A 23,440-nucleotide genomic window follows, 5' to 3' on the forward strand; every position below is an offset into this window, starting at 1 on the left:
TATAGAGAGGAGGGTTGTTTTTCATTGTTGTTTTTTCTTTAAATCATAATCACAAAAGGTAGCTAGAGATCCTAGTTACTTTAAAACATGCTAGTGACCTCCACGTACCTCTGCAGATACACAATTTTGAAGACCAAAGATATGCTAAAAATGACCAAAAATCAAAGCATGTTGCTGACACTGAGGACTTGGATACTGAGAGGCTCTGGTACTAACTTCATGAAAGACTGGCTCCAGAAGAATGATTAGAAGAAATAAGACTCAAAGATACACAACCACAGGCTTAGCTGTTTCCTTTTGTTTTCTGAGAGAAGCACAGAGGAAATAAAAATCTTCTGCAAACTATTAAAACCTATTTTCTTATATGACATACCAACAAATAAGAATTTGCTAGACTGGAGCTTTAGTCCGTAGAATTTGCTATATTGCATGAGCTTATGTATTAACATGCTATTGCACTGCAGTTTTTCCCCAATGTGGGCATTTTTACCAAAAAATAAAACTGCTATTTCTCACTAAAACATCTTTTGAGACTAAAAGCTAAACCAGCTAAAAGCTATTGGCAAGAGATTAGACGATTTGTTTAAAGGAATATAGCATGATCAAAAGAGTGCTGTTGTGTTTTTTGGGGAGGTTGGTTGTTTTCCCTCACCACAAATAAATCCCAACAAAGCAAAATGACAAAGGTTGACCATGTCCCTAAAGGAATATGTTTTGATAATTTCTTCCCCAACACAAATAGAGTAAACATATACTAACAGTCAAAAAAGAGCTCCTACAGTATGGCACAGAATAAATCTGTTAAACGTGAAAGCAGCTAAACACTCAGAATTGCTACCAAATGATGCCAAGAAAAGAAGAAATATAAAACTGAAGTGACTTCCAAAGCTCATGAACTATCCAGTCGTACCATTGTTATAGGCAACATCTATCGTTTATCCTACAACAGATTCATTCTGTTGGTCTGAAGTTATTATGAGTAACAAGTTTTGGGGGAAACAAGCTTCTTTTAATTCCTGCTACAAGGTGATAGCGAAGTTCTCCTTAGTCCATAACGTCACCAAAAGGCAGATAAAGAACAGGACATCTAACTGTTCCATTGTAGAAGTTTTTCATTACCACCTCAGCTATGGAAAGACAACAGAAATCTATTTGCCAGAGGACAAGAAGAGAATCCTCTTTCATCTCAGCTCAACTTAACCTGCTTTGTCTTCTTCCTCATTTTGTTTCCTAAGGCTTCTCAATCTTCATAGGGAGATAAATCCATGAAGCACTGAAAGGAAAAAAAAAAAGGGCAAACAAACGAACAAAAAATAATTAACAGAAAATGTTGCTTCCTGGAAACAGAAGAAACTGAGTGCTACATCTTTCTGTACAAGCTCCCTATGTACTGCCTTGCTAAAGAAGCCATCAGTTCTTGGAACAACTCTGCTGATATTAAAAGAAATAAAAGAACTACAGGAAAAAGAAAAAAAAACATGCACAAAACACACACACCAGTCCCTGGGGAGAAATAATTTCATGCTGCAGTACAGGCTGGGAAAAGGAGATTCCACTAAAACATAAGAGAAAAAAAATGATCTGTTTACTCTGAAGGTGATCAAACAGAGGTACAGATTGCTCAGAGAAGTCACAGAGTCTCTATCCCTGGAGAAATTCAAACCATGAATGTCTCAAACATCTGCTCTTAGCTTATCAGGCTCTAAGTAGAGGTGTTGGACTGGACAATCTGCAAGGGCTTCCATCGAATTGAGCAATTCCATGACTGGAAGGTAAAAAGTAGTAGTCTGACTGAGGTGGAACATTGCACACCTAGAGACAACAAGGCACAGAAATCTTCCATTTTCTTTTTTTTTAAATGACTGTTTTTGTTGAATTACAGCAGAAAAACAAGTTCTTCATTTTAAGCCCTAACTTTAAAATCCTTATGATGGTGACATGTCAGATTGTGAGAACGGGGCTTGCACTACATTGAGATAGTATACTGTATTCTGATTCCCTGCTGGACGCATTATTTCATGAGCTAACCAGAGATCAGATGTTAGTTCATGGAGGCAAAAAAAAAAAACAAAACACACCCCAGCAGAGCACTAGCTGTCAGCATTTTCTTATAAGATATGACATTAGTGATTTTACATTGTTATGATCACGTGCTAGATTGATATGTATTTTTCAGCTAGGTGGTGATAATTTTTAAAGTTTATGCATAATACAAGATGCTCTTGTGCAGCTATAAAAAGGAAAAGTTTTAGAAAATTAAATATTTTAAGAACCTGAAAACACGTAAAAAGCAGTGTGCTAATTTTGCTGTGCTCCCACACCAATGGCACTTTTACCCAGAACCTTGTAGTTAATCAAATGTCACTGAGTCTGTATTTGAGTATCTTCAAATACCGGATGCCTTGGGAAGTAACTTGGAACACTGGATATGCTGGGAAGTAAAGCTTTTCTTCGTTCTGTTCAATGAGTGTCTCTGATGCTACTCCTCCCCAGCCACTGGAGTGAGCAGCACAACACAAAGCAATTTATACCTTCTTAGAGTGGTTTTACTCTCCATAAAATGCTCACGATTCAACAAAATGTTAATTTCTGGTCATCTCCACTTGCTGTACTTTCAAAGCACACTAGCTAGCTTTCTTTTGGATGATAGTACACCCAAAGGTGCAGTTAAACAACTAATGGAACCTGACTAGAGCCAGCCTAAAGGAAAAACCCTTGAAGGGCATATAGTGTGGCTACAGGATCCAGAACAGCAACTTTTAGCGTTACAGATTTGCTCCTATTAGGCTGCACTACCTGCAAAGGTAGACACAGCCTTATTCTAGCAGAGGGGGCTGACAGAGGTAACCCAAGAGCACATAAACACAGCAACATAAGAATTCCTGTGCATCTTGCACATGGCTTCCAACGGAGCAGGAAGCCTCAGAACTCCTTCACATTAGGAATTTCAGCCTTCGACCCTGCTGACAATTTTAGAGGTGCAGAGCGCATGCCCAGGCAAATGCCCAAGTTCTTCACAAGGAAGAAAGGAGGGCAAATAAAAATAAGCTAAGTAACAGTTTGTTGATTAAATCACTGACTGAAATGATCTGATCGATCCTCACTTAGGAGGTTCCTAGTGGGAAAGCATCTCAAGGATCTAAGCATGATTTAAGATAATTTAGGTATCCGTAAGCTGCAAATACTGACAAAATACTCTTGTAACACTCGTGTCACCTTCAGTGTTGCTGTGTCATACATAAACACATTTCTGCAACTACCTAGTTTGAGTTTTAACTGTTATTCCAGAGGCTAATGTCACTAAGCTTGAATAAAAGATCTTCATGAACTACTGGTCAAGCTGTTGAAGACTGAGAAGCATTCAGACTGAAGCCAACTCTCTTTGTGCACCTGGGGACTTCAGTAACTCCCACCACTAGATGACTACGGCAAGGTCTGCCACAAACACACTCATGCCCACACACACCCACACACCTAGAATACCTTCAGAAAACATGTAGGTGTTTCCATGAAAACAAACTCTATTAGAAGAAAAGTCCTAAAATACACATTCCAGTACTGGATTCCAGTAACGCAAGTCAATGCCACTATATTCCATACCTCAAAGGAACTAAACCGAAGGCTTAATGCCAGCTCAGTTAAGAACCATTGAATTGACAGCCCTCTCTTCAGGAAGAAAAGGCCATCCAAATGGCCTCTCAAGTATTAACTAACCAGAAGAATAAATTCACATGTGGGATAAATGAAACAAACCAGCAATACCCATTTAGTCAAATAACAGCCACAACTTCCTGACACTAGTGTATCACAGATATTGTATTGTACTTCATGATACCCAGGGAAGAGACAAATTGAAATACCATGGAGATTGTACTAATTTTGTATTTCCTACACTAGCATGGGCACAAAAACAGCTCTGAGGTTTCTGAGAGTTTGATACACTACACCATTCTGCATTACAGCATAAGGGTGACCTGCAGACATACACGTTAACGTGACTACACTTCCTTCACTCTTCATGAAAATGAAGAAACCTCATAAATCAGAACTCCTAATGAATTAGAAAGAGACACACACATACACAACAGGTACACTGCAAGGGAGATACTGTGAAAGCAGTCTACAGAAAGACAAGATGTAGAGCTGAATATGATTTCCTACAGCAAAGCTAAGTATACAGTTCCATTACACATTTCAGCAGGTTTTCAAGTCATTTTTCCTAAAATAATCCCCTCATGCAAGCACTCTTGTTGAATGACACAGAACTGTTTAGAGAGGCTTTTTTATTATTATAGATATAGTACTTAGCACTTCTTCTCCATTTGAAATAATGGTCTGCTTTTGTCACACAGAAAAGCTTCAGACACATTCACATCTTTGTGCATTTTCAGATATAATCATAACCCATTATTTATGGGGAAAAATAATCACCATCCCAGGACATTTCAAATTTAAATTCTGATTTTATAGCTACAATAAAATACCATCTGTCTCATCAAGCTAGAGAGACTACTAAAGAATCAAGGTGAACACTTGCACAGTAACGAGACAGAAGAAAAAGCATGCTTTCCTAATGAGTTTAGATTTGGGCTCAGTCTCTCAAACACTACTGCTCTCTATCCATATCCATGCATAGTGTCAGCTGTGATTTCAATGCTACAATATGCTGCTGCCTCTGCAGCAAGCAAAGAAATCCAAAGCAGAAGAATCCTCATCTTTATTTACTTAATAGCAGGCATATTTTTCCTCATTTAAAAACAAAGAGTAAGAAAAAAACAAAAGAATGAGGTATTATAATCTACTTTTACATTAACATTAAGATGAAACATGGATTGTTTGTCCCTCGTATTCCTGCTGAACTCAGTACAACAAGAAATGCAAGTTAGGTGACATGATGTTGTGGTTTAACCCCAGCAGGCAGCTCAGCTCAGCACCACTTGGCCACTCACTCACTCTCTCCAGGTGGGATGGGGGAGTGAATTGGAAAGGTAAAAGTGCAGAATTCACGGGTTGGGATAAAGACATTTTACTAGGTAAAGCAAAAGCCGCGTGCATGAGCAAAGCAAACCAAGGAATCCATTTGCTACTTCCCGTCGACAGGCAGGTGTTCAGCCACTTCCAGGAAAGCAGGGCTCATGATGCGTAATGATTTCTTGGGATGACAAACACCATCACTCGAAACATCCCCCCTTCCTCCTTCTTTACAGCAGCCTTTATTGCTCAGCACAATGCTGTATGGTCCGGAATATCCCTTTGGCCAGTCTGGGTCACCTGTCCGGGCTCTGTCCCCTCCCAGCTCCTGCTGCACCCCCAGCCTCCTGGCTGGCAGGGCAGCACAAGAAGCTGAAAAGCCCTTGGCTCTGGGTATGCGCTGCTCTGCCACAACTAAAACGCTATTTTGTTAGTACCATCATTTTCATCAAAAATCCAAAATACAGCATTGTGCAAGACCCTACAAAGAAAATTAACTCCATCCCAGCCAAAACCACGACACACAAGAAGCCCATTTAATGCGTAACCCCATTCAGACTTGCTATTTATTCATTCTCATCTGTCAGTGCAGATCTGTCTTCAGTTAGTGACATGAATCACTTCCATTAAGGAAAAGTGTGGAAAACAAAACATGGTATTTGTACAAATCAGAGAACAGTCAACACACCTGAACTACCAGAAACAATGATTCCTGATCATCACACCTGTCATATTGATTTGCAGATTGACAAGCCCCGCATTTCTTTGGGGTTAACTGATATACCCTGTGTATTGCACTGCCTTTACTATCTTGCTCCCTCTTCCATGTTAACCAAGTCAGAGCTAATAACAAAGATGCTTAAGATGCTTAAACATGTTATTGTAGACATAATAATGGACATAAAATATATGTCAGCACCACACACAGAAAAAAAAAGTGAAAGCTGTTCCACTGAACTGATATCTTTTTCAGGGTTTCTGTAACACAAACACCTCTAAAGATGGAATGCATTCATCTTCACAGCCCCATTCTGCTACTTAAATTGGAGAATGACTGGGAAATTCTTTGCCAAGGATACAGCACATATTAAAAATCTACACTAGACACATTCATGCAAGAAAATCTAGTACAGGTTAAGAATGGAGAAACCACAAGTGGCACAGAAAGTGCTTAAGAAAGACCAAAACTGGATAAGAATTAGGAATAAATATTGTAGATTGTAAAAAAAAAAAAAAAGTAAAAAAAATAGCTCTGCTCTTTTACTCTTCAAGTGCGTGTTTTTAGCCATTTAATAAGAGATAAATAAGGATGAGTATAAAAGGATTAGGGTTGATCCAATACATACACTCCTGTGGTCTATGTTTTGACATGGAAAAAAAATCTTATTTCCTCACATGTGGCCAGTTCAGACTTCTAGATATCAACATCAGCTCTTGGTTAGTAAAGATACTAGCCAGTAGAAATTGCCATTTAGAAAGAAAATCAAAATTAGCGGCATTGCAAGTCATAAGAAATCTAGAAAGCAGTGTTTTCTATTGCTTTGTGAGTAGTTTGCTTTCTCAATCCAACAAACGTCTGAGAAGGGTGTGCCCCAAAGGAAACATCCCAAAAGCTTCTGCCCATTTCACCTCAAATCAGTGGAGTTAAAATAACATATCACTTCTTCAAACATATGCCTGTCAGTTCCTGTCCTCCCTTCAGCCCAAATGATGATTGAAACTGATAACTTGGTCAGCTGTGTCTCTCATGTTGTCCTCAGTATTGTTTTGCTCATATCTGGCTAAATCTGTTAGTAAGAAATATCCCCCAGATGCCATTGTTTCCTAATGACGGTCACTCTGCACATATGACATTATGGTTCTCCAATTCCATCTGGGAATACAGCCCTTTTTCTTTGGTTTTATGCCTCTGAAATACTGCACCCATAACCAGCATATTCACAATGATGTTGGAATCATGGAAACCTTTATCAGCTTACCTGTAATAACTCTGCTTATCAGTCCCAGCCACGCAGTCAAGCACAGCTGCTGACAATACCTAGCATCTCTGGCTCTCTGACACATTTCTGGTAAACCTGAAAATATTGCCCCATAGTTCATCATTCCTGTCATTGCAATGAGGTCCGAAGTCATCCTCAGATTTAGACGCCCAAGGCAATACATAAAAACAGATGAAATATTTTTCTGCACTAACTCAGAACAATGAAGACCGAGGAACTTATGTTTTCAATATATATACCAATAGTCAAAATTAAAACCTGCAAGTACGACCAGATCTATATTCTACTTTTGACTTATTCTACCTTCACCTCCCTGTTATCTTAAAGCAGATTAAAAGCACTGCTTTGTTTGTATACATATTCAAAAATAGAGACAAAGCCAGCCCATCCAAAAGCACATTTCTGTGCATCTGTTTCAATACCTGTAACAGTGCTTACCACAAGGAGAATTTAATGACTTTTAAGCTGTCCTTATCCTCATTCAATTTATTGCCTAAACACTCTTCAAAACGCATTCCCACCAACTCCACATTCTTTTGTGTGAAATTCTCAACGACAAGTTTCTCAAGCTGCGTTTTCTCAGTTTTTATAGTCATAAAAAGGGATGAGGTGTACAGAAGTGCACATGCATACACATGTCCAGAAAACAGATTTTAGTGGCAGAAAGCTATGCATTTGTTGTTTTACAGATGCCTTCCTCATGGAAAAGAGCATCTCTTCAGAACAGCTGGCAGTGCTCCACAGAACAGCACATGTCCACAGACTACCATGTAAGAATGTCTGGTACAAAAAAAATTAGCTGAAATCACTAAATAATTACTGTCCTACTATATATAAAACATCCAATAAATTGAGATTTTGACATTGGAAGTCTTTATCTCAAAAATCTTTTTGTCATTACAACTTAAATAGCTCTCCTGGGTGTATTGAAGACTTACTCATTTGTGCACAGCTGAAGCATTCCTTTGCTTGCAATATAATCCTTAACTGTCAGTGTCTGAGTGATAGCAATTACTTTATGCAATGCAACTTTTAAGTGATTCAACTATTCAGAATAGTGCAAATGAGAATTCAAATGACATATAGTTTTCAAGTATAAAACTCCTGTGTTCTTCCTGCAGTTAAGAGTGACACTACTGAAAGAGAATGGTTTGCCACTGCCTTCCCATTAGGGGGTTGTATTTTTTTTAAATGCACTCACTCAAGATTCTCCACTAGGCTACAGAGCTTGTGGACTTCTACCTTAATGCTTAAAACTGTCCCTAGTCCATATTTTTGTAATTATCTCTTGTAGCATGTGTTTAAGGGCAGTAAATGTAATGAGATCAGAGTTGAGAACTGAGCAAAGCAGTTTTACAATGACCAATATCATGCTTTGTTTCTGTACAAGACACTAAATAGTAAGGAGGACTATGAGTTGGACAGAGCAAGTCTTGGAGATCACAAAGGAAAGCCTTGTTTCTGTAATCCTGGATGGACTGGGATTTGTCAGATTTTGATGTAGAATTATTGCTCTGTGGCTCTTTCAGACCATTTCATCTACTTTTAATTTTTTTTTATTTTTATTTTTTAATTCTTTCATCAAGCTTCAGTTGAATATGACTTCCATTTTTTATACATACAAGCATTACTCTGACATCTCCTCAGACTGCAGGGCTCTGAGTGGCAATTTGACATCTCTCATCTTGCAATTTTTGGTCCATGGGCTTTCTGGACTTAGGTGATATAGACAAAAGTCTTGGCCTCACTGTACCGAACAGGACCCTTGTAACAGATCTCATCTGGATCACCGTTTCAGCATCCATTTAAGATTAAGGGTAAGGTGAGCTGTCAAATATTTTCAGGGCTTCAGCCTCCTTTGCCACAATGAATTGACCTAAACTGATACCACTATGGAAGAAACACACCAAACAGTCACATGCACAGAATCCCATGGAACAACATGTTTTGATCAATAATTGTGGATTTGAAAAAAATAATAATGATGAAAACGAAGTATAATTGAAATAATTGAGTGCCTTCAAATCTGTGAGTCCATAGGCAATGCTGTTATAAGTTTTCTCCTGGAAGTTTCCACACACACCCTTTCCCTTGCTTTCACAAACACAATCTAACTGTAAGAAGGCATTTAACCAGATTTTTCCTTCCTTCTGGTATCACACTAACAACGCACCAACCAGAGCACAACCACCAGACAGAAAGTTGAGGGAGGTAAGTAGGTTTTATATGGAAACATAGAAAACAGTAACGAAAGAGTACTTTCAGAGATACACTTTACTTTAAAAGGTTATAGAAGGCTAGCTGCATGCCCTTAGGAAGAGAAAGGCATTCCCTTCTCCTCCCAGTTCGTACAACGGTTTGATGCTCTCGGTCTTTCCAACCCCCTACCTAGAGATTGATGTTCTGCATTTACTGAGGCCATTTTTCTCAACATTAAGTGTATTAAAAAAATGCACACACACGGTAGCTTCACTGCTGGTAGAACAGAAAAACCTCTTTTCATTTTCTTAACGTTTTCAGTAGCACTCTACATTTTTCTCTTTAATGGCAGAGCATAAGTATATACTTTTAACTTTTATTTCTTGCCTGTAGGTTTCCCTAGGGTTTCTGCAAGAAGTCAGTCATTTTACTTCCACAGTAACCTTTCAAGATGCAATCACACAGCAGCCAATATGAAACATCTGGACAAAGTACTCAGAGAGCAAAGAGAAGGCTCCCCCACTTTCCCCCACAGTAAAAGGATTGGTATGACTGTCATCATTTTAGCCTTAAAAAAAGTTAGAGCATTAGCTGTAACCTTTTTGTAATATATATTTCTTGCCTATTTTCTGTTCAAAAGACTAAAAGAAGCTTCCTATATAAGCTAATTAGGCAAGAAAAAAATGTTATCCTCTATTATGCATCATAGGAAGAGCTTTTATATATATATATATAAGTTTGGCGACAGACAGTAAACACTTTCACAGCATTATGCCTGCAAAATGCATCCTAAATGACTGAGCAAGGGAAGGGGAAAGAAATGAAGAAATGTCAAAAGACAATTAATTCATAGGTACGGATGAATTCTGCCAGAATTCTACAAGTTCATATACTTAGAAAGACAGCACTTTTGCTTATTGCCTAAGCCCATCATTCCTACAAAAAATAATAATCTGTATTGGAGGCACTGCCTTTACAGATGCAATTAAGTACACTTATTTTACACACACATGTAGCTGTTCTATGGAGGGACACTCTCAATGCTTGTACTACTTCCACAATGAAGATGAAGATCTAGAACTATGCAGAATCTGTGTCTACTTAAATTGATTCATCTCAGGTGTCAAGCAATTTAGGAATACAGCCTTATTTTGAAGAGCATCTAAATCCTTTAAAAGGCTTACTTCTCATTGGGGTGAAAAAAAAGATAAGGGTTTAGGACTTACTCAGTAGCTAATGCACTTTAGATAATATCTGCTTTTATTGACAAAAGCTTATTTACAAGTTTTCCTATATAAATTAGGCTCTCAGTCCCACACTGAACCCTCCTCTTTTCCCCACATTGTCTGGTATAGTTCTACTTTCAAAGTGTTTTAGCTTAAGTAGGAACAAACCTTAGAATAGAAGGTCTTCAAAAGATGAAAAATTGAGAACAAATGCTCTTTAAACAAGCCACTGTTCAGATTTTTAATGTAGTCGCTGTTGCTGCTCACACTCCACTTATCTTGGCAGCTTTCTTAAACAGGCAGAGATTCCAAACGAATCTGTTCTAGTGTGTACATTTGTACTGGTCAGAACTATGATGTTAGTAAAACTACAGTATTGCGATTCAGTTTAGCATAAGATCCCTTGGAAGACACGAAGGACGAAGTTAATTGAAAGCCACAATACTTAGTCTGATTTGCGCTATGGGAGAGATGCTTCTTATAATACCATTTATACACAAAAAATCTCGCTGAAGTTTCCTCAACTGAATCGAAACTAAGCAGTATTTTATTTCCATTTTTTTAACATTGCTATTTTCTTCCCTGATAGAGCAAACTGCATTTCCTGGATGCTCGAATAACACAGATTTAGGAGGAAGTCTGGGTTTGTGGGTCTACTCCAAGGAGTATTTTATTGCATCACTCCTTTGCCTACAAGACTCAGAAATAAGAAGAGCCAATAAATTACCTGCCCCTCTGTACCTCAGAGTGCTCAGGAAATTTCACCAGCCACAAGAAATACAAAGCATTATACATTTGTATGTTTTGGAACTCTCGCCAGCCGCAGAACCTTTATGAACCATGACAGTTCAGAAATTCTCTCACCACTCTGCAAAATGATTTTCACACACGTTGACCTAGACTATTCATGATTTACACTTAGATATGTTAAAACCTTAAAACCCCACAAAATGTAAAGACACCGATCAATAAGGAAAAAATCAGCCTCTAGTTCATATAGCACTTACTTCTCTACTCACCAAGGTTAAAGTAAAGAACTATGCAAAACACGTGACTTAAAGTCACTCGGCTGCAATACTCAAGCTCTGTCATCAGAGCAGGATGAAGGTAAAAAAGGCAAAAAAAATGTGGCATCTAGGTGGCAGAAGAATTTCTCCTTTGTGGCTAATCAACTCAAAAGCTGGATACATTAAGTTGTCTGTAGCTACAACAGTCAAAAGACCACTTCACTCGGTTCAAGCATTTTCAACTTACATTTAATATTTAACTAGTTCTTCAGTGAAAGCATAATCTAAATGCTGCTCTTGACTGCCAAAGATGGTTTCAGGGAATGGAAATCAAGGCAGAATTTGGAGCATTCGTCCTTGAGGCAGATCCTCATCGTGGTTGACTAGGCAAGACAGAAAGACAAAGGTGGGACTTTTTTTAAAAATATCACTAAAACTGCGTCTGCATTGTTTCCTGCCCAATCTTTTTTGTTGCTTTGCTAATAACAGTGAGGTTTCGTTTAGCTAAGGCAAAAGACATAGAAAACCTTACTTTTCTTCACAAAATACTACTCTGTTCTCATTCTGATTTTGTTATTCTTTCAGACAGAATCACAGCAGAAGAGTGAAGCTTAAGAAAGATTATCTGCACTTATTTTGCTGCTTCAGCTTAAGCACCCATTTACTACAGAACAGAGGAAAAAAAGGAGAAAATAAGGATGACAAAAACAGTAATAGTGAAGGACTTTGTATTATAGTTTGGTAGCATTTTATTCTAAATAAAAATTAGCGTTCACAAGATTAGGATGAAATACAGGTAAAGCCCTGGACTTGGTTTGCTTTTAAACCAGAACTAAATCTGGGTTTTAAAAAAAAATAAATAAAAATTGAGAAGTGGAACTGGACACTCTCCAGTCCCTTAAAAGCTGAACACTATATTTTACTGAAATAATAAATGCATTTTACTCACAACTTATTTTCATGCTTCTGCACTCCCAACATAGCTGTGGAAATTCACAGAAACAGATGGAAAGACAGGGTTACTTTCTTTTCTCAACATTTAAAATATTAACATTTACCTGTAGATTAAAATCTATTTATAACAAATGCAGTGTCACCAATGTCATTTTATACTAATCACTGGCAAATTATGTGATTATACACAGATTCTAAGGATGCAGAAGTGAAATTGATCAAGATGTCACTCTTTCATACTAAACACCTGACTCATTCATTGCATCTCCAGGGTACCACTTACCAGAAATAACTAATCCAGCTTTGTCTGTTACTTCCACTGTTTCCCTTTATTAGATATAAATTATTAATGCAATAAAACTAGGAGAAACTTCTCACAGAATTGCAATTAAATCTAAAATAGATGAGGTTTCAGGAACTGAAGCAAAACGGGAGAAAACAAACGTATAAAGTTGTTCGAAAGTCACCCCGAAGAGAGTAAAGCCAAACTTCCTTAATAAAATTAATCCATTATGAGGTAAGAATGTGTATCCATTCATTGTTGGAGGACAATTTCTTCTATACAACAGCAAGTAAATAAATAAATGAGCTGGAGCCTTGGGTACAAACAAAAACAACACTATTTTTTAAAACGTGGGAACAGCAGCTCTTTTAACAGGAAGATAGAAACATTTCCTTGTAGTTTGGCTTAACTACTGAAGTAAATCCCTCTCCAATACATCTTTGTGTTATATTTTTTGGCAGTGCATTTTCTAAAAATCAGAACCAGAAGTGAGTGGTATGCCACTGCTAAAACTTGCAGGTCATCTACATTAACAATTTTTTCCTATGGTCTCCTTCTATTTTCAGAAACAGACCTAACTTCTTTTTAAGACAAGTTAAGCGAGTCCAGCAATACAGATTTTTATTCCCCACACACACACCAGTTACTGGAGAATAGCATAGACAGGTAACCTGCACTGCAGAAAGGGATACAGCCCACCCCAGAAGTTGTCCTGTGCCCAGCACCAGTACGCTTTTAGTCAGAGTGCAAGGGGTGGTGAATCAGCATCAAAGAATAGTGGTAGGGGAGGTTTGGTTTGTGCAATCCTTACAGCTGCCTTGGAGCCAAATTATTGCTTAAACCTTGGAAAAAATGGTGCACAGGTATAAATGCAAAGGTATTCCACATGTATAATGACCCAAGTGAGGTCACTTGCCAGGGGAAAGGAGCAGACTTCACAGTGAGTAGGAGGAAAAGCGCTCAGGAAGACCACACAAAAAAGATGAAACTCCAAATAACGAAACATAACTCCGTAAGTTGCTCTTTTGTCCACAGAGGAGAAAAAAAATGACAAGCTGGATATACAGAATATTTTTTGCGTAATTCTGTTTCACAAGAGATACATCTGTTTATTACTCCAATTTCAGTTCATGCTAATTACAGCAAGCTCCTTTTGAAGTATGGCTTACCTACGGATATAAATACAAGTTGTGCCCGCATTCTCGCTTCCTCTGAATAGAGCATACCAAGTATGATGGAAACTATTAGAAAAAGCATTTAAGAATTGATCAAACAAACAAACAAAAACCTGAACAGCATTTCCTGCTTCAATTGCTACTATTCTTGGAAAAGGCATTTTGCTGCCAGGAAATTATCATATCAAGGAACTCTATTATCTCAGGCCCTAACTTGCACATTTCAGTTCAAATTCTAGAATTTGTCTGGGTGCAAAGTTGTGCCCTTAATAAATGTGGTTTAAAGTTTACTTCATACACAAACAAAAATGAAATTAAACTTTTAAAGAGAAGAAAATACAGAAATAGCACTATAAAAACAGAGAGTTTAGCTGAAATGAGCATCAAGTGTCAGTAATTGCATTTTTGTGCAACATTTCCAAAAAATATAACGTGCTAACCCATCACCACGGAGCAAGCTTGATATTCACATTGAAATATATGATTATACAGTCATTCACGTAGAATCAACATAAAGCATCAGGTTCTGCATTCAGAGTTGGCCAAGTTTTGAATCTCCACATGCCTTTCTTCAGGTCATTAGTCTTTTACCATTGGTTCAAAAATTGCTATATAATCAGAAATACATGAGCAGATATATAGCTCTCTAGAAGGAATATATCTTCATTACATACCTAGTATTAATAAATATCTATCATTGGGGGGAAAAAGATCTGTTAATAGAAGGACATTACAGACTAATCAAGGTGTCCTTGGCTGACTTACACAGTGGTATTTCATGTAATGAGGACCATGACAAAGTTTGTGTTCCAAAACATTTTATGTCATTTTAACCTTGCCACAGGCAGCAAGGTTGGTGTTAATCACTCCAGTCAAAGCCATTAACTTTGAAAAGCTAAGAGCTAAAAAAATTACATTACTGAACTCAACAAAATACCAGATGTTAATACGTAGGCTCTTTAGCTGAATTCATTACTCAGACACTGCACAACGTGGGCCTCGGAGCAGCAGCAGCCTCACAAGACACTGCATTCTCTGTTACAGAACTGATTCAGCTCTGAAACATCCTTTGTGAAACAAACTGGTCAACCATGGGAAAATTTCAATTCCCCTATAGCGTAGGGTATTGCACCAAATGAAGGAAGGCATATGATTTAATCCATTATTTATTGTTCACTGTCTAATCTCTACATTAGCCGTTTCCAAACTTTTTTTGATTACACTCTTATTAGTAAAAAAAAAAAAAAAAAAAACAGAACATACATCTTAGTATATTGATGTCTTTAAAAATTGCATACGTATAGAGATGTACTAATATATTATGTACATTATAAAGCACAATAAAAAGAATGAGATAAAGATGAAATAAACAATAGTTTTAATTTGTACTTAAAAAAAAACAAATATGTAGCTGCAGACTACAAAAGGACAGAGATAATCTCATCTCAATCAACTAAGATAGTATCTAGAGGAACAATAATACGTGTAATATTTAAAGGTCGCATAACAACAAGTGTATGCATAGAAAATCTTACTAGATATATAGTAATGATTAAAAAAAGCCCAGTGAGAGCTCATATTTTTAATCTCCAGAAGTATTATTTTTGTCTTGAGTACCTAAACTGCCACACCACAGGTCAGTTGTTCCGCAGAACAATGAAAATAAGGTCTCAGAATTGTATCGCTTATATCTTCAAAACATCATCAACCAAAATGCATGCTACCAACAGAAAAATTCTTCAGTTCTTCACACAGCCACCAACTCCAAGAAGTAAGGATGTTGCTTGCTCGCTAAATAAAATGCATCCTTTGGATGGGATCCAAAGCCCTCTCATTACAGGCAATGACTTCATAAATTTGACAATCAAGCCCTTGAATTTCATTAACAGAAGGCGAAAAAAAAAAAAAGCATAGACCAAAGCTTTTGATATTGGCATTCATGCTCCACAGAGGCTGTGTCATCAAGATCACTTTTTAAAGTGATATTCAGCATTCTACTCATTAGCATCTCTCAAGGCCTCGTTAGAAGTTCTGTTCAGCAACACTGCAGAATTCCTGTCCCTCGTACCAAAGAACTCTTAAACTTTGTTCTGTATCAACAGTCTCCATGCTGCAGTACATGAACAAGTGGGACAACTAGGAAATCTTGAAATGTTTTAAATGATCATATGTACTTACTTCATCGTAAATGTGCATAGCAATAAAATAAACCTAGTAATAATTTGAAATTTCTATGTATGTCTTATCTGGTAATTGTTCTTTCCTTCCAACTTATACACACCAGAAATTGTCAATTTGCTAGAAAAGTCCTATTTATCTCTTGGATAAATAAACTGCTTCGTAAGAGGATTATTTTATGTATTAATGGATACCAGACATAATACTAAAAAATAAAAAATTGCTAACTTACTTTTAAAAAGTAATTAGCAATCACTTTGTAAATCCCATCCACTTAACGAGTCCAAACTGAGGGAACAGTGACGTTACCAGCGCAGCCAGAAGACTCAAGGAGTATATCCACAGTTACAGCATCAGGATAAAAGTAACATTCAGCTTGCCTTCTTGGTGGCCAACAGATGCACCATCTACACTTCAGCACCACCTCTTTACACATAAAGGTCTGTTCAATAAGGTCTTTTCCAGGGTATTTCTGTATTCTACCTATATCTAATAGCTTAATGGCTATTTTGTAAAGTGATTAGTTAACAGCCATGAGTGATTCACGATGAACAACAATGGATGCAGTTGTTAATGAAAAGCTTTCTGCTTCAGTCTTGCTTTCTTAAGAAGGAACAAATTGGCAAAGTTCTAGGAATGGCAAGCAGATGTTAGGAGAAAAAACAAAAAAAAAGGCTACAGACATGAAGTCTCCCCCCACTAAATTCAGGCAACGTACCATTATCCCTTCATCTCAGGCATTTAGCCAGATTCTTCAACGTGCAGTTTGGCACCCCGCTTTAGAGAAAGGGCACAGCAACAACAATTCTACAGAGCTTCACAAAAGCTAATCATCAGTATGTTTATTCAGACACTCAAAGTAGGCCTCTAACATCACAGTTAATGCATTAGCCATACACAGACTAGTTAATTTAAACCCATCTCACATGTGGGTGCCTCATCTACCATCACACTTCTAGAGAGCATCAGAGGTTAAAAACAAACAGAGAACAACAAAAAAGCCACATTCTGATTCCTTTTAACTCAGTCCCAATGTTATAAAATTAATGGGGGTATGCAAGAGCACCATATAAGCTAAACATCAACAGCTGATGAGGGCTCATGAAAAATACTTATTTTATAAAGTATTTATTTCAGTTTTACAGCATATCAACTCATATGCTTTTTTCCCTCCTTAGTAATGCACACAATGCTGTTTAACTTCTAAATTCAACACACTTAAAATCATTTAACATTCATCTACATAGAACTTAACAGTTCAGGAGTATACATGTGCAGTGGGACTCTAAAATAGCTAACATCGGGCATACCCGCTCTGCAAGACAAACTTCCACTTAAGTTAGAACCTGTGCCTTAGTTTTCAGGTCATTCCTCCTGGCCTTTCCAGAGGCTCTGTTCTCTTCCTGCGATATCTGGAAGCCTTCTTGAAACAGAATATCAAGGGTGAGTTGGATGCTCAGGGAAGACGAAGCTCCTCCTTTATGCAGCAGGAACTGTGAATCATGCAGATACTCTAGCAACAGACTCAGTGAATTGCTTTCTCTCAGCTGAGATCTCTGCTTGCCTGAACATTCTTCTGCTGTTTTAATGCAAAAGAAAACAAGCGAGCTTCAGCATCACTGAAGGAGGAGACCGATACATACTGATTCATTCAAAATATACAGAAATTATCAGCAAAATTCTGAAACACACATGATTATAGTTTACAGGCAACTGACTCAATAAAAGCAAGTCTGAAGCTTAACCACAGCAAATCTATTTTCCTCTACACATTCTGTATAATTAGAAAGTAACATCTATTCTGTAGTACAGGAACTACTTAGCATGATTCATTATCACATGAGAAAGAGTCAGTCAGCCCTACATATTCTAGCCTGTGCTATTTAAACAAGACAATCTCTCAAACATTAAGCACTCACTTTTTATTTTCCCAGGTGAGTGCCTCAACTGTTAGCCTAACAAGTCAGTCACACCATCAATGTCTTAAAGGGCTATGCTCCCTTAGCCAGTATGCTCCTTCTGTTCCCTTTCCAATTAGCCAGCACACTCCACGGAGCAGGAAAAGTACCTTCCACTCCAGCCACACAGGGATTACGACAGAGAAAAGCTTCTCCTACATCCTTGCATCTAGTAGGTCCAATCACTGCTGCAGGGAAATGGCTCCTGCATCAAGCCAGCTGATAGGATGCTCAAAAGAGAGATACGGACAATTTGAGTGAAATTACTTCCTTAGCAAGCATTTTAAAATATCATTAAGTACTGGAGTATGCTTATGTTTCCAAATGTAGTAGTTTGGAGTCTCTGTAACAGCAAGAGATTGTTTGCTTCTTAACTTTAAACAAACATTTTAACCTTCATCTACTAACGTCTTCCCCATGAAAACGGGTTAAAAACATCAGTTTCTTCCTTCCTCCAACATAAGCTCCCAGACAGTCCCTCCAGCCAGGTTTCACTCTAAATTGACTTTAGATCTCCACCCACAGGAACCTGTAATTTCAACAGGTTAAGCACAAACATGTTACTTGCCCTTCTGCAGTCACCATGAGCACCACTACGTATACACTTTTGCTTTTAATTAATCTAGTTCCACATGTGCAAGTACAAAGATTTCCTGCTGTTAAATGGATGGGACCTCTTGAAGCACCAGCAGGCTGCACAGCCCCATACCTGCAGGTGCAAATGCACAGCGTAGGTACAGTTGCTGAAGCAGTTTGAAACATTTAGCTACACCTTGTCCTTTTGCGTAGTGACTTTTCCTAGAACATTCAGCTGAACAGACTCATTGAAGTGTTTTCTACTCTTGCAAGCACTACAAAGCCAAAATAGCTACAGGTGAGGAAAACACCCTTTGTTTGTTTAAATATATAAATTCTGACACATCGTTGCATTGCTTCACTTTTAACTGCTGTGCCAAATTACTCCCTCCATAAAGCCTAGTCCCACTAAAGACAATTAAGTGCATCTGTGCAGCCTCAGAGTCATAGTCACAGGTGTAATGGAAAACAATTTCAAAACAGCTTATTCCACCCTGTTAGGCTTACCCATGTGTGAACAGCCAACAGCTGCAGTTCATGAGATGCTTTTACAGATAGACACCACTTAGATATTTTTAAGGCCTTACACTATGCTTAGTTCAAATAAATTATGCTAAAAGAAAAAGTTCTCCATCTCATTTGCACTAGCGTGGGACATAACACAGGTCATAGGAAGTGTAGTCATCCACCTTGGTGCCATACAACTACAACCATAGCATTAGCACATTCTAATGACAGCCCAACAGCATACAAGATAGCCTTCCAGCAGGAATTTAAACTTGTTAAGTACCCATAGCAGCCACTTAAAGCATCAGAAGTCTCAGATCAAGAACACCATGTACCTCTGATACTCTTTGATCTCTGTCTTTCATTGCCCCAGGGCTATAGAAAGCTAATTTCTAGATAGATGAGAGTATAGTACACAGAATAAATAAACATCGCAGAAAAAGCCACATACACCACATAGATGAGGCTTTCATTTATGTAATCAGGGCTGTATAGGTGGAAGACATGGGATAATTAAACAATTTTGTCAGGGGAAATTTCTGGTGTGGCAATGAGACATAAATTAATGTTCTAGTTTGATCTCCAGGTCTCAAATGTTGGGATGAACAATTTACACATTCCTTTTCTTTCTACTTTAAAACTGAGCAGACTTTGTCTAAAATTAAACAGAATAAGCATGGAATTCTGAACTATTTTTACCACTTCCATTGTAAAACTTCAAGGTAAAACACTCTGCATATAGCCTATGGCAGTGTATATTTCCTGAATTCCAGTCTAGTGCTCCATGCATTAGTTAATATTTTCTGTAAAAAGTATTGGTACAACAGCTTTTTTTTTTTATTGAAAAACTACTTCCCTAGACACAGAAGACAGATACGTAGATGTACACAAACTATAGTAAAAGATGCAGTGAAGGGAGGGAGGAAACAGAAGCTGTGAAGAAAAGTGTGCTTTTTCACAGGCTTCCTAACAAACCTTGTTGCTTCTGTCACCTGTGAAATCTGAAATGGTTAACTGCTATACCATTATAAAATTTAGTCTGGAAATGGAAAAACAACATGATAGCCTTAAAAGAATAAATAAAATAAAATAAAATACATATTTTCAAGGGTTTATGTTAACAAAATTGTGAGTGAAAAAATACAGATTAATTGTGTTGCCCTATTAATAGCTCAAATTACATAATAACGACTAGACTCCATAATGAGATAGCTATACTGTGAAGGGTGTAATAAATTGTTAAAAAAGGAGATGTAATTGAAGGGAATACAAAGGCTACCAGATACCTTAAGGTGTCTGAGGGGAGCGCTTCCTGACAGATATATGGCTGCCATTAAAGAGCAATCCATTATTAGTTTAATTATCCCTGGCAATAGTCAGGTGAACATATAAACTTCCTTAGGAAAGAATGGTTTACATCTCCCCAAGATGCTCCCCAAGAGCAAAAGTAAAATCTCCCCTAGATCACTATCTTGTCCACACATAGCATGTTATTAAGAACTGTGCCTGCTTTTGCTTACTGTTCACCAAGAGGTTCTCTTCTCACAAAGAGAGATCCCCAATAAAAAGCTGGAGGAACAAGGCTATCAACAAGCTAGCCATTGTCAAAGACACCCCTTACTGGGGCATCCCAAGGCTTCTAGTGCAATTGACAGAAAAGGGTAAATCCTTCCAATAGAAGCAAAAGGTACTAAAAGACCCACAGAATTGCTGGCTACTTACAAATACTTTCCCCCAGACTAAAATATCTGGATTGCTTCAGTCACTGAGAAAAATCCTATCCAAACTGCACGACCATAATAGTCTTCGACCATTTTGAGTCTCGAGAAACAGAAAACATGCAAGAAACAATGTCAAATAGCTGTAATCATAAGCCTGCTTCCAATATGGAAAATATCAGCTGATATTGCACAGTGTCTTCCAAAAAACAGACGTGGACAGGGCAGATGTGAAACACTGACAAGAAATGCATCATATCTTTTCCTTTCTACACAGAGCACATAACGGTCTGTTGTAGATCAATACATGCTAAAGTTACCAATGACAAGGCTGAAGTCTGCATCATTCTCCCTGACGTATCCCCTCACAGTTCCCCTCTTCCAATTGCTCTCCATACCTTTAAGGAAATTTAAATTCAAACATCTGCATCAAAGAACACCTATGTTATAAGATTAGGGATAGAAGCAGGTTACTCAAAGTAGGTAAGACAAGGAAATCAATACTGAGACAAGCCAGTGATTCTCTACACTGCATTAAAACCAGCAATGTCTGGGAAAAGAAACCTCTAACAAACCAACCAGAGTAGGTGGAATACAATCTTCAGCTATACATCGTACGGTCTACAAACAAGGGGTCAAGACTTTGAGGCAACCCTCACTCTAAAATCTCCACCCACCTGAAGGAACTACATTTTTTGGGAAGTTATATAATGGTATGCTATTAGCCCACCAGTCAACTGCTTTGACTTTTCCACTATGACACTACTGGAAATCATTGCTTCAGTTGCTCTGCTGTAAGACTGGAGCTATAGCTGTGAACTTAGCCCCAAAACTGTCAAAATATATTATTTTGCTGTGGTGTATTTAGTTTTGCCAGAAAAATTAAAGGAAAAAAAAGGTATCTTAAGCGCAGTGCCAAGTCTCTCCTGGTTAGACAAAGTGCTCTTCTCTGCAGCCTCAGCCCATTTCCCAGTACAGGGAAAAGGAGGATTTCAGCTCCTCTGTCTTCCAGCTGGCAAGGCTCCCCAGCTGCTCCATCTCGAAGATCAAAGAGTGTGACCAATACTGCTCAAAGAACCTGGCTAGCTGCAAGTATTCACGGCAGCCTCATTTCTCATAAAGAGGATCATTTTGTACATCTAATTTAAAAATCCCTGGAAGACATTTTTTCAAGAAAGCCAATTAGTTCTAAGCCCTCTCTCCCTCCTAAAATCTGTTGGTTTTATTTTCCCATCACGTATCTTGGTCCAAAAACTCATGGCAATGCATCCTCCTTTAGGCTTTTTGGAATGAAGTAGTGACTGCCATTCCAGGGAGCAAAAACTCTCTAAGTCACTGTAACAGAAGAGCAAACACTCATAAATACACAAGCTGAAAGGAAAGGAGGAAGGTTAAATTCTGCTGAAAGGAGCTTGCATTAAAAGATCACAGGCCAAATGCAGCATTTATGTCATCGCTTCCTTAAATAACTCTAGGAACTGATGGACTGTCTATGGTATGACTTCAAAATAGCTCTTTACAGCTTTTCCTCACACCATTCCCCCCAGTATGTCCTTTTGTGAATATACGTCTGTGTGAGGGGAAAAACTACTACATTACACTTCAAGGTCCTCACCGTACTGACAGGTTAGGAGAACGCTACTGTCTAACCAGCTTGGCATACTAAGCTATTACAGTTTTGCCTGCAGACAAGCTTCTCCATATTTCGTATGCTCAAAGTGCAAAATCCTTTTTTGAATGACTACTGAAATAGTCTTACTATGACAGTGGCATAAGTTCCCACTGCCACTAAGGGAAATGACAGCTTCAGTGTTCATCAGATAGATTCACAGGTTCAAAATACATAATTAAAAATAGGTGCAGAGGCAATAATGACTTTAAAAGGCTCACACTGATTACCATTATCTACTTTACTACAAGTGAAATAAGAACAGCATTCAATTGTATACAACAATCCCTCCCCTGTAAAATGACAGCTTTTGTTGTCCTGTCTATAGTGCATTTTCCTGCACTAGGCTGACAAGAAGCCTTTTCTCTGTATCTCAGGTTGATAACCCCATTATTTCCCATCTTAATACCAAAACAGTGCTGCAGTATCTCAGACAATAGTGCATGCAATCTACTATCTATTAGGGTCAGAAAGCCGTCCATTTTTTCCACCTGCTGTGATATAGTAGGACATGATTTCAACTGGCATCACCTCACTTTCAGCAATGGAGTCTTCTCAAGGAAAGTCACCCCATAACATCTGTGATAGGGCAGGCAGAAAACACTTCAATGCCTGGAGTTGAATTCTCATCAAGACTGATGATACACTGTGACATTGGAAAGGGTGGGATTAAAATTTATTTTTAATAACACCAAGATAAAATAAATTGAACTTTCTGTTTTTTCCTCCTACCTCTTGAACTGATCTGCAATGTCTGCTGCTTTACTATTTTTTCAGGGCACCAACACACCCCATTAACTCTCTTGCTTCTTCCTCTTCCTTAATGTTTTCTCTAGCCTCTGTCCTGAGTTTTCTCATTAGCCTAGACTCTGATGTCCTAAACCTCTGTATAGTTATATGGAGATTATGCAAAATTTAATTTTAATGGATAGCCTTTGGCAAATTTTCCAACCACTTTAGAGTTTGCAATTTCTGATTTATGGAAAAGAGGTGAACGTCCTCCCCCCTCCTCCCCCTAC

General features: G+C 38.0%; 1 long non-coding RNA gene across 2 annotated transcripts; it reads right to left on the reverse strand.

The window, feature by feature from the left end:
• Positions 1–10,978: 10,978 nt before the first annotated feature.
• LOC121066356 lies at positions 10,979–18,177 on the reverse strand. 2 transcript variants are annotated; one of them, XR_005817705.1, is made up of 6 exons: positions 18,062–18,177; positions 16,712–17,572; positions 13,810–13,881; positions 12,353–12,386; positions 11,651–11,786; positions 10,979–11,086 (listed from the first exon to the last, which is right to left on the reverse strand). It is a non-coding gene; the product is annotated as an uncharacterized LOC121066356 (long non-coding RNA). The 2 variants fall into 2 exon arrangements; XR_005817706.1 differs by lacking the exon at positions 18,062–18,177 and adding an exon at positions 17,913–18,036.
• Positions 18,178–23,440: the final 5,263 nt, after the last annotated feature.

This window comes from Cygnus olor, chromosome 2 (assembly GCF_009769625.2).
Source record: "Cygnus olor isolate bCygOlo1 chromosome 2, bCygOlo1.pri.v2, whole genome shotgun sequence".
In the NCBI taxonomy this organism is placed as follows: domain Eukaryota; kingdom Metazoa; phylum Chordata; class Aves; order Anseriformes; family Anatidae; genus Cygnus; species Cygnus olor.